Consider the following 12,378-nt stretch of genomic DNA (forward strand, 5'->3'; position numbering starts at 1 on the left):
ACCCCTGTGTCTTTTATTAACCTCAATCTATTCATTTAACACCCTTTTTTAAATGTGATCGTTTTCCTTGTCCTTCTTATTAGTCACACACAACACTATACATTTCCAAAGACAAATTTTATTTTCTGCCCAAAAAAGTTACAGCCAGAAAATGATTACTGTTTTCTTTGCAATCATAGGAGAAAACAGTGCAGAGAATATAGTCTGTGGGAAAGCACACTCTGCTCTTTCCATTCTCTGCAGATTATTCAGGGAACAATAGTTCCCTTTTACTGACTTTTTATTTTTGATTAAAAAAATGCTATTTTTCTATGTAAATGGATAGTGCCTGTAACAAGTATTATTGTGGGCAAGACGGAAAGAAATAGTAGACTCTTCTATTATGGAAATAAATGTGTTGGCTATACATGTAACATGCAGTATTGTCTGTACTGTTCTGTTCACTCATATAAAATAAATGATTTCTGACAGAATAAAGTTTGAAGTGCACTTAGCCATCACAATCAAGAACTAATGGATGTAAGGAAACTGGGAATATTCAATAGAGTTTCAAGGTCATTTACAAACTGAATAGGGTTTGGATTGAGAGGAGTTTCCAACCACTTGGGAATCCCAATTGTGTCTACTTATTGACAGTAGTTAGTTGTGTGTCTTGGCATGGGCAACATGTTCAAAGTCACCTAGCAATGATAGATAGATCTATGTCCTCACAGAGCCTGACATAGACATAGGCAAATTGTCAAATGCCTGGGTCATTTGGAATGCTTAGGGGAATGCATTCAAAGCCTAGGGCCAGCTCAACCTGAAAGCAGGCAGCGGCGAAACCAGGTTGGACTGGTTTGTGAGGCACCTGACCTTAATAGGAAGATGGCATCAGTAGTTCAGCTTTAAACATACCAGAGCTCATATAGCTGACAACAGTGGGAGTGAGCTGCAGAAACAGAGGAGGGTAGTAAGTAATTACAAAATCGCCAGTGGAGGAGGGCTGGCCAGATGCAGATGCTCCTCCCTTAGGCCTTTGTGGAGTCTAACAGTCTGAGCCTGCACTGACTCCATGCAGCCAGGCTTTAATATCTGCAGAGTCCAGGCAGACTGGGATTGACATCACAGTTTTATTGGCCAGGTGAGTGCTGTGCAGGAGGTGCAGTGTGTGTGTGTGTGTGTGTGTGTGTGTGTGTGTGTAACAATGTGTAAGGGACATTAATCTGTGGAATTAAGTATATAAGAGCATTAATATGGGGAGTATTGTGTAAGGGGCATACCTGTTGTATTATGTGTGATATTATGCATATATTTTATACTACTTTGTATCATAATGTGTATAATGTGTATATGTACTGTGTGTTGTACTGATTGAGCTCTGTTGACCTGTCAGTCAATTGAAACTCTCTTTCTATTTAGAAAGGGGAGGGGTTCCATGCTCTAAATAGCCATGGGAACTTTGTGATATCTTAAACCACAATTATTATTGGTTAATTAGGTCAAGCGTGTGTTTATATTTAACCATTCTAAATAGAAAGAGAGCTCCGTTTGATTGGCAGGTCATCGGAGATCAGCCAAACAAGGTAGTGCTGCTGCTGTAGTGCTCTCTGATTGACTGCCAGGTCCTGCAGTGATAGGAGTCATATAGGGACCAAACATTCAGGGAAAGGAAGCCCTTGTGTTAACATGGACTTCCTTCAGCTTGGATGCACCGGATTTCCATGGTTTTTTAACCCGTTGATGCCTACCTGAAAAGAAGAGGACCGATTTACACTGGGTAAATGGTGAGTATAATTTTAATTTCAAAGGTACCTTTTTGGATTTTACATGGACAAGTGGACTGAACCTATATGATCAAGATAGACAAGTATGGAGTGTTTAATCAAATTTTATTTAAATGGCATGTGTGTCACTTATTGGGCTATTGGTTCTGTAGAGGGAATACAAGTTCTACACATTCTATTAACTTAACCTCAGAGGCTGTACACCGCAAGCATCGGCAGAGTTCATATCTCACCCTCCTATAACTTGATACAGGATAGATAACGGTTCTATTAAGTGTGTGTTTGTGGGGCCACATAGTATCAGCATCCTTAACAGTACATTTTTAAAAATTACATGAATGCCTACTATATATATAAAAAAAGTTCTAATTTTGAAGTGCCTTGTTCCATCTTTGTATTAATGCTCTGTGATCTCTTTGCAAAGTGCCTTGTTCCATCTTTGTATTGCTCCCATGCATATCTCCACTAATTATATTCTCCACATAAAAGTATATTAACATGCATTAATTAAATTTAAACTATAGGGGCATTATTGGCTTGTTGTTAATCTATCATTACAAAGATGGATTTCTATATTTAAATAAAGGATTATAGCTTTAACACTAGTGGAAATGATGGACATAAAAGTGTTACTTTCAAACAAAGTAGAAGAAAAAATTTGCTAAAAGATTTCCCATTCTGTTTTCAGTGTGAGAACAGTTTGTCCACTTATTCTTCCTAATTATAATGGCAAGACATGTAGAAGCTCACACCTGGCTGGGAATCGGAATGCTTCCAGACTTATGGACTGGTAATTAATAATGTTGTACAACAATGGAAAGCAGCTTGGCACCATCTAGATAAAACAGTTCTGTTCTCCACATCTGACCCATTTGTTCCTTAGAGTAAGAGGTAGAGTCAAAGCTCTCGCCTACACAGCAGCTTAATGAGTTGAAATTAATTCCACATAACTTGATTCTCGGCAGTATGGCTGTACCACTTTTGAAGAAGCTGTCTGCAAATGTGCAGGGATATTTCAGCAACAGTGATTATATATGGATTACAAGCACTGGTGAATCTAGAAATATGATAATGGGGTGGTCCTAGAATCAACTACCTCTGCAGGTGGTACACTTGCGTGTCAAAGTTGTGGAGCCGACATGGGGCATGGCCTCATGGAAAGGAGGCGTGGCATCACAAAAAGTGTGTGTGTTATTACACATGATACCACACACCATATTGCCCATTACATATTTTAGCAAACTCTATAATACCCATTATACATAAAGCCACACACACCATAATTCCAATTAAACATAAGGCCATACACCTCAATGCATATTACACTTTATGCCACATACTGTGAAGCCCATTACACATTATGCCACACACTGTGATGCCCATTACACATTATTACAGGACTTGACAATTTAAAAAAGGGATAACAGGGACAGTGCCAAAAATTAACACTGTAATGCCTATTACATGTCACACACCCATTACATATTATACCACATGTCATAGTGCACATTACATGTTATGCTAGGGCTCTACATTTTTCTTTTCTAAATAGGGACAACAGGGACAATGTGCGCTGCAATTGGTGGTGAGTGGTCGTGCAGGTGGTGTTCCCAGGTGATGTACCCACAGTTCAAATGGGCAAAGCACCACTGTCACACACCTAGTTACAGCCCCACACAGCACATAGTGCACCTTATTCACATTATACACAGTTGTGCCCCTTACACAAAATATCCAGAGTAGTAGCGCTGCTTACACATATCATGCCTACAGTAGTAGTGCCCATACACACACATAATGTTGACAGTAGTGTTGCGGCTTACACAGTAATGCCCACTGTTGGCCAAAGTGTTAGCATTGTTTATATATAATGCCCACTGTATCCCACATTGATAACATTGCTTATACGTAATGCCCACTGTTGCCCTCAGTAGTAGCACTAATTATATGTAATGCCTACACCAGTTGTCAGCAGTCTTAGTTCTGCTTATACGTAACACCTGCACCAGTAGCTGACAGTAGTGGAGCTGCATAATGCCTGCACCAGTTGCCAACAGTAGTAGAACTGTGTAATGTCAGCACCAGTGCAGACAGTAGAAGAGCTGCATAATGCACACACCAGTTGTTGACAGTAGTAGCACTGCATAATGCCCGCATCAGTTGCTGACAGTAGTAGTGCTGAGTAATGCCCACACCAGTTGCTGACAATAGTAGTGCTGCGTAACAGCAGCACCAGTTGATGACAGTAGTAGTGCTGCATAACAGCCACACCAGTTTCCGACAGAAGTAGCGCTGATTATACGTAATGCCCAGACCAGTTGCCTGCAATCTCAGTCCTGCTTATACGTAACACCCACACCAGTTGCCGACAGTAGTAGAGCTGCGTAATGCCTGCACCAATTGCTGACAGTAGTAGCACTGCGTAATGGCTGCACCAGTTGCCAACAGTTGTAGTGCTGTGTAATGCCCACATCAGTTGCCGACAGTAGTAGAGCTGCATAACGCACACAACAGTTGCTTATAGTAGTAGCACTGTGTAACGCCCACACCAGTTGATGACAGTAGTAGCAATGAGTAATGCCTGCACCAGTTGCTGACAGTAGGAGCGCTGTGTAACACCCTCACCAGTTGCCAACCATAGTAGTTCTGTGTATTGCCTGCACTAGTTGCTGACCTAGCAACACTGCGTTACGCCCACACCTGTTGCTGACAGTAGTAGTGCTGCGTAACGTCCGCACCACTTGCTGACAGTAGTAGCGCTGTGTAATGCCCACACCAGTTGCTGACAGTAGTAGTGCTGTGTAATGCCCACATGCATTAATTGCCGACAGTAGTAGCACTGCATAATGCCTGCATCAGTTGCCGACAGTAGTAGCGCTGCGTAACGCCCGCACTAGTTGCTGACAGTAGTAGCACTGTGTAACGCCATCACCAGTTGCCAACCTCAGTTGCACTGCATATTGCCCACACCAATTGCCGACCCCAGTAGCGCTGCATATTGCCTGCACCACTTGCCGACCTTAGTAGCGTTGCGTAATGCTCGCATCACTTGCTGACAGTATTAGTGCTGCATAATGCCTGCATTGGCTGCTGACAGTAGTAGCGCTGTGTAACATCTGCACCAGTTGCTGACAGTAGTAGTGCTGCATAACAGCCACACCAGTTGCAGACAGTAGTAGTGCTGTGTAACGCCCACACCAGTTGCTGACAGTAGTAGCGCTGCATAACACCCTCACCAGTTGCCGACCATAATAGCACTGCGTAACACCTGTACCTGGTGCTAACAGTAGTAGCGCTGTGTAACATCTGCACCAGTTGCTGACAGTAGTAGCGCTGTGTAACATCTGCACAAGTTGCTGACAGTAGTGGTGCTGCATAACAGCTACACCAGTTGCTGACAGTAGTAGTGCTGCATAATGCCCACACCAGTTGCCGACCTAGCAATGCTGCATTATGCCCACACCTGTTGCCGACAATAGTAGCACTGTGTAATGCCCACATGCATCAGTTGCCGACAGTAGTAGCACTGCGTAACGCCCGCACCAATTGCCGACCCTAGTACTACTGCATATTGCACGCACCAGTTGCCAGCCTTAGTAGCAATGTGTAATGTCTGTACCACTTGCTGACAGTAATAGCGTTGAGTAATGCCTGCATTGGCTGCTGACAATAGTAGCGCTGCCTAACGCCCACACTAGTTGCTGATAGTAGTAGCTCTGTGTAACGCCTTTACCAGTTTTTGACAGTAAAAAAACTCTTTCTTATTTACCTTAAAATCTGGCTGGCTGGCAGTTCATCTTCTTCCTTTCATCAGCCCTGCTCATTTGTAGCCCCATCCCCTTCCTCCCATGTAGCCCCGCCCTTCCATCCAGTGTAGCTCCACCCCTTTTCAGGCCCTGCTGCCGCTGATGAAGTCAAGGGGGTTAGGAACTGGGAGGGAACTTCGTGCTGCCGGCACCAAAGAGGACAGCAGCGAGGATGCAGGGTAGGGAGAGTGCCCCTAATGCCCGACGCCTTCCTGCACTGCATCCTCTGCTGAGTGGGTAGTGCTGTCCCCGCCTGGATGGGTGGTAACCCCAGCTAACGGTATAATGGGTGGTCCTTTGCACCCTCGGACCACCCCTTAGATTTGCCTATTATTACAAGGCTGATTCAGATTTGTCTAGAATCAAACCAGTTTGATTTTGCAGTATAAATGATTGCCACTTTTAAAAAAAATTTTGATTATTCACCAAATCTCTCACTTTCTGAATCTCTCATCCTATGAAATGTCACCCTATATCTTTTCTATATCATACACTGTGCTAAAGATGAATTAAGAAAGGGCACATCAAACATTTTCAGTTTTTCACAAAATTAAAGAAAATCTTACCTCTAACTATGAGAAGAAAATATATTTCTTAAATATGTATAATAGGCAACATGCCAAAATAGCAACGAACAGTGAAAAATAAAGACCTATCGCAAAAGCAAGTTGCTGTTTCTGAAGTGCTCGGTTTGATAAACTGTGTATGTCCTTTTTAATCTACATGATAAGAGAAAGGAGGGAGGGTTCAATGACTATTCATTGTTCACTCCTTATTTCATTATTGGCAATGGGGTTTTTTTGGGACCATTTTTGACAGTTTGCCTCTCACAAGTCAATCCTTTACTAGCTCATGCTTCTTATAATCCTCACTTTGGTGCGATTGACTGGCAGCATGTAATAAATTCTTATAATAATCATATAGTACTATATATTTGGTTGGCATTGTTGCCAGTTTTAGGTCTCTTGAAATGCTATTTGAATCTCTTTTCTTGTCCTGTCTCCGAGGCCTTTAATTTGCCGCATGGATCAGTTTGCAATTGCATTAGAATTTAGAAATCATTTCACATTAGATCTTTTTTTTTTATTATTTTTTCCACATCTCTTATTTTTATGAAATTATAATAAATCAGTTGGAATGAATAGATCAGCATTATCAATGTTTTACCAACATTCTAATACAAGGTCCACCTACATTTCCATGTATTGCCCTCGGGACTATTATCTACTTCTTGATTAATGAAAGTATTTTCTATGGGGTCATACAGATGTGTTTGATTACACTGTGGCTGAAATGCATAAGCATCCCAAAACACATGCCATGGCATATCAGGTCTTGGGAGTACACAGACTCCAACTATGCATTCAGTACAATAGGGCTAGCGGCCATTGTGTATGCAAAGTTTCAAACATGTGCTATATTGGACAGCCGGGGTTCCAATGGTCAGTATACCAACATATTTCAACTGCCGGTACTCTGACAGGGGGGCGAGCGCAAAGAAGCCCCTTTTGGCTCGCTTCACTCACCATGTTGCACTGACCCCCATGAGGGAGAATAGCCCTTGTCATTCCATATCTCAACTGTCAGGCATTACAAAAGTCAGGATTTCCATGTTGGTATAGTGACCATCAGGATCCAAAATGTAGGGCCATCATGCAGAAAGCAATTTATTTACTTTATTTCTTGGTAAATTACTGTAACTGGCCATGATACTGTGAAAGAAAAACAGGTACAGTACTTGTGTACAATCACGGCTCCCACGATGTCCATCGCATAGCAAAAAATCGCATGCGATTTTTAACAGAAATGCATCCAAATGCATTGAAATAAGTATCAAACATGTTCAATGGCCCCCAAATGTCATTTTAGAGGCTGTACCACCCCCACTATCAATGCGAACCCGAAGCATGGCGAGCGGCGGCGGTACGCGTCCTACGACCTTTTCATACCCCCACTATACACGTCGGCGTGGAGGTGAGAATAGAAAGTGTGGCGAGCGCAGCGAGCCACCTAGCCCGAAGCGTGGCGAGCGGACACGGTTACCTTCACAGGTATACTCTCGCGGGCTTCACAGGTGTCCGCGTCCGTTCGCCACGCTTCGGGCTCGGTGGCTCGCTGCGCTCGCCACACTTTCTGTTCTCAACTCCACGCCAATGTGGATAGTGGGGGTATGAAAAGGTCAGAGGACACGTACCGCCACCCCTCGCGGGCTCGTTGCGCTCGCCATGCTTCGGGTTCGCGTTGATAGTGGGGGTGGTACAGCCTGAAAAATGACATTTGGGGGCCATTGAACATGTTTGATACTAATTTCAATGCATTTGGATGCATTTCTGTTAAAAATCGCATGCGATCGCATGCGATTTTAAAAAATGCTTAAAAACTGCAAAAATCGCATCCCATCGCATGCCACTACATATGGCATGCGATGGCATGCGATGGGAGCCATGAAAGTACACAAGTACCGAAAAACACTTACCAGTCCTTCAATATTTCTCTAGCTCAAGAATAGGGCCTGCACTACCAAAAAAAGCTATTTTACATTTGTTAGGGAGTGTTGGACGTCTGCTGGCGCAGTGCAGAGGAAGTAATGTAATATGTGAACAACTCTAATCTCCCCAGTTCCTGCCACAAGGTACTTATACTGAAAATATCAATGCGCTCAAAGAAGGATGTTATAGAACAACCCACTGGCATATTCACCATGGAAATTAAACTTTTTAAATAAGAAGGAATCAAGCTGTAGGGGTATCAGGCAGAAAATCAATTCAACATCTGTCTTAGCTAAGAGGGCTGCAGGACTGTAACAATGATTTAATTACAAAGCTGATAAGTAACAAAGTAACAAGGTGCAATTCCATATGAAGACAGATGTTGACTCAACTGATATCTGACAGGTCCCTTCATAGGGACCTCCTCAACAGACAAAGCATTAAGCCTGCCAAAGGAGATGAAATAAAAGAGGTAGGCATCTAGCTTATTTGTACCTACATCAACACATTCATTTGTGGATATGGTGAAAAACAAAATACACTTCAAATTTAGGCCATTTCACTGGGCTTGGCGGGATGTGCAACAGGTGCCACAACCAACATTGGGGTTTATTAAAAAATTGAGCCATCAAAATATTACTATGGGATTTCCATAAGTCTAGCTTTACCTCTGCACATTACTGTCTCTAACTCACTGGAGGGACTGGGAAAGAGGTATCTCAACCAAGGACATTGGACATGCCTGGCATGGCGAGGGGGAAATTTACTAACGAAAATATGCATATAATAGGCGTATTCGTATATAAAAATATGCCTCTAATTAGCGGAATACGGCCGCTAATTTCCACGAAAATACACCTTTTGAGAGCAAATTTGAACTGCGATCAGATCTGAATAAGGGCCATAGTGTATCTGCAATAATCTATTGTGCCTACTTTGATAATGACACAAATGGTGTGGGCAAAGATGCAACACCCAAGGGCCACAACACAGATTCCATTTTTTTGGATATCAAGTGGGTGCACTTAACCCACATCCACAGAAAATTGGTCAGAAGCTGTGGATCTCTGCAATTTCTAAGCCAAAAGCAGGTGTAAGTGCAGTACTCCTGTAGCAGACACTAGGCCTAATTTACACCTGATCGCAGGACAAATTTGTTTTCAAAAGGGGCAAAACCATGTGCACTGCAGGTTGGACAATGTAACATGTGAAGATAGTGTAAGATAGGCATTCCCAACCATGGTCCTCAAGGCACACCAACAGTGCAGGTTTTAGTGATATCCAGGCTTCAGCACAGATGGTTTAATCAGAATCCCTCAGATACTAATTAAGGGCCTTATTCTGGTTGGAGCGGCCGGGCCGTACGCGTACGTCCCGGGTTTTTTTATGATCTGCGCATGCGTACATTCGCTAATGCGCAGGCGCGACCACTCACCAACGCTTACGGACGGGTCTCTACGTGCGAAAAAACCTGTACTCGAGTGTACGGGTATTTGGGGCGGCATAGGGGCCTGAAGAGGGGAGCGGCCGAAATAATGAGGGAAAATGGGCGTAAATATGGGCGTACACGGGGGTGTGCACCAAAAATGAGCGGTGCTACTACCGCACGATCGACTAAGGCACCGTTCATTTCGGACACAAAACAGGCGGCCGCCAACCGCCATCTCAAACCACCCCTACAGATACCGCATGCCAGCGTGCGCCTGAGTTTGCTAATTAACGCTGATTCCTACTCAAACACATACACCTGAATGTAATAAGCAATGCTGCAGTCTATTAAGTCCAAACCATGATTTCACTACCTGCAAGCCACACACAGCACTCAAACACATTGGAAGCTTATCTTTCTATACTTCTCTACATTTAAAGGTTTGTTTAATTTAAGGTAAGAATCTTTTTAAGACCTGCTTATATATGCTAAGGTAGCTATTTGCTAAACAGTTAGACACATTCACTACGTGCTTTCATAGACTTTACACAGTAGCACACTCAATCTACACAAGTCGACATGTGTCAACGTGTTCACTCTAATACAAACATAGGTTTTGTATTTAGGATACAATAACATAAACCACATCTAACACCTACAAAGGATGTTTCAGCAATGTTTTAAGCCCATGACCACTATTTTGCACATTAATTAATTCAATCAATTAATTAATTTTCATAATTATAGTTGAAAGGCAAGATTTGCAGGTCCATATATATGAAGGGTATGTCAGCGTACACGGACGTACGCTCACTCTCACGAGCGGTGACATAAGCTGACTTTTCTATTGAAAACAATAGGGACCCGTCCGTGCAAGCTGGCGTACGCTCAGATCTCCGCAAGAAGGCGGTGGGAAGACGGACGAGAGACGTCCGTAAACGGCGGCGTACGCTCAGTTGTACGCCAGTTGTCGGAGTGTAAGGGCTGGCCCGTCCATGTACGTTGGCGTACGCTCATTTGTACGCCACTCCCCTTCTACGTTGTTTATGCCCGTACGTATGCAGCTGAGTTGTGGGTGGACTTAACCCCAACGGCCGCGTGCGGCTAGCGTACGTTAATAGCGAACGTACGCACGTTTGGCCGCACCGATCAGAATAAGGCCCTAAGTCACCTGTGCTCAAGCCTGGATATCTACAAAACCTGCACTGTTGGTGTGCCTTGAGGACCGTGGTTGGGAAAGCCTGGTGTAAGATTTGGGTTAGTTATTTTGTTTCTGTCTGTGCAGGGCAAATACTAGGGTTGCCTAACTGACCCTCTCCTTCAGGGAGAAAATGCCCTGTTCCTGGACTTCCCTGGCAAGGTTTGATTGCCATCACCTGTGGTGACACAGCTTTCTTATCAATTACCTAACTCTCCACAGGTGATGGCAATCATACATTACCAGGGAAGTCCAGGAACAGAGCATTGTGTCCCTAAAGGAGAGAGTCAGGTAGGCATCCCTGATGAAAATACTATAGTGTTAATAGATATTAGCTATAGGAAGCCAAAGCTATTTATGGACCCCCAATATACAGAGAAGCCTTGAAATATAAGTACCCCTTATCTCTGAATTATATTTTCATGTAGCATGGTTGCCTACCTGACCCTCTCCATGAGGGAGAAAATGCTCTGTTCCTGGACTTCCCTTGTAATGTATGATTGCCATCATTGCTAGGTAATTGATTTGAAAGGTATTTCACCACAGGTGATGGCAATGCTACATTACCAGGGAAGTCCAGGAACAGAGTATTTTCTCTCTGAAGGAGAGGGTCAGGTAGGCAACCATGGCAAATACTGGCTGCATTATTTTTACAGTGCAATTTAGATTTCAGTTTGAACACACCCTACCAAATGTAACTCTCTCTCTCTGAATATGTTACATCTGCCCCACCTGCTGTGCACATGTTTTTTTTTCCATTTTGAAAACAAATTTGCCCAGAGATCAGGTCTGAATTAGAACCACTGACTCTTCTTTAACATACTGTAGGTATGTCTTTGTGACCTCAAGTCTGCTTGGCCAAGCTTGTGTGTGACATTTGTTGGCACACACAGAGGGTGAGCCAAGCACTTCAACAGCCTCTCCAAGTAGAAGTGCTCAGCTTACATTCAACAGCAACCCAACTCCCCTGCAGCCCTCGGGTTGTACAGTGCCGCAATTCCTGAGATGGGTGACTGTGGGCCCGAAATCAGGACATTAGAGAGTTAAGCCTTTCAATGTTTTATATTTGATTTAGAAGTTTTTAACACATGAAATGTACAAGCAAATATTGTATTGCAATATACAATTTTTAAGCTATCAGGCAAGAGTTTAAAGGAAAAAGATTATTTAAGGCAAAGCAAGCCACATTAATCTTTTGCCAAAACCAACAGCAATTTGCAAGACTAGCAGAGGTAGCAAAAGATTTCAGGGTAATCCAGTGGGAGTTATTTAACAAAGATTTCTTTCTTCTCGAGCAATAATACACAACACCATACATCTTAATTATTCTGGGTGCTTTGCCATGTGTAGCAGAAACTTGATGGGAGAAGATGTATGCCACATTTTCATCAACACCGTTCGCTGCGGTGCTGCTGACTAAATAGATTTTGTGTTGCTAACTACCGTATGGTACGAAGCACAATGCGTCTGAACTTCAGAGAAGTTTAACCCTCTTGAGGGCCATGCCAGCTAGGCCAACAGTGAGAGGAGAGATCATTAATTTTCCAAAAGATTTTGCTATTGCATTCTTTATCTCATGCTGTAGGAACAGTTTGTGATGTCCGTGCTGACATGACGTAAGCTGAGAATTGCATCCGCTTTTCAAGGACAGAAAAGGTCAAGAATTAAATTAGAAGTTTCGGAATCAATA

This window comes from Crinia signifera, chromosome 6 (genome assembly GCF_055691185.1).
Source record: "Crinia signifera chromosome 6, ASM5569118v1, whole genome shotgun sequence".
Lineage (NCBI taxonomy): Eukaryota > Metazoa > Chordata > Amphibia > Anura > Myobatrachidae > Crinia > Crinia signifera.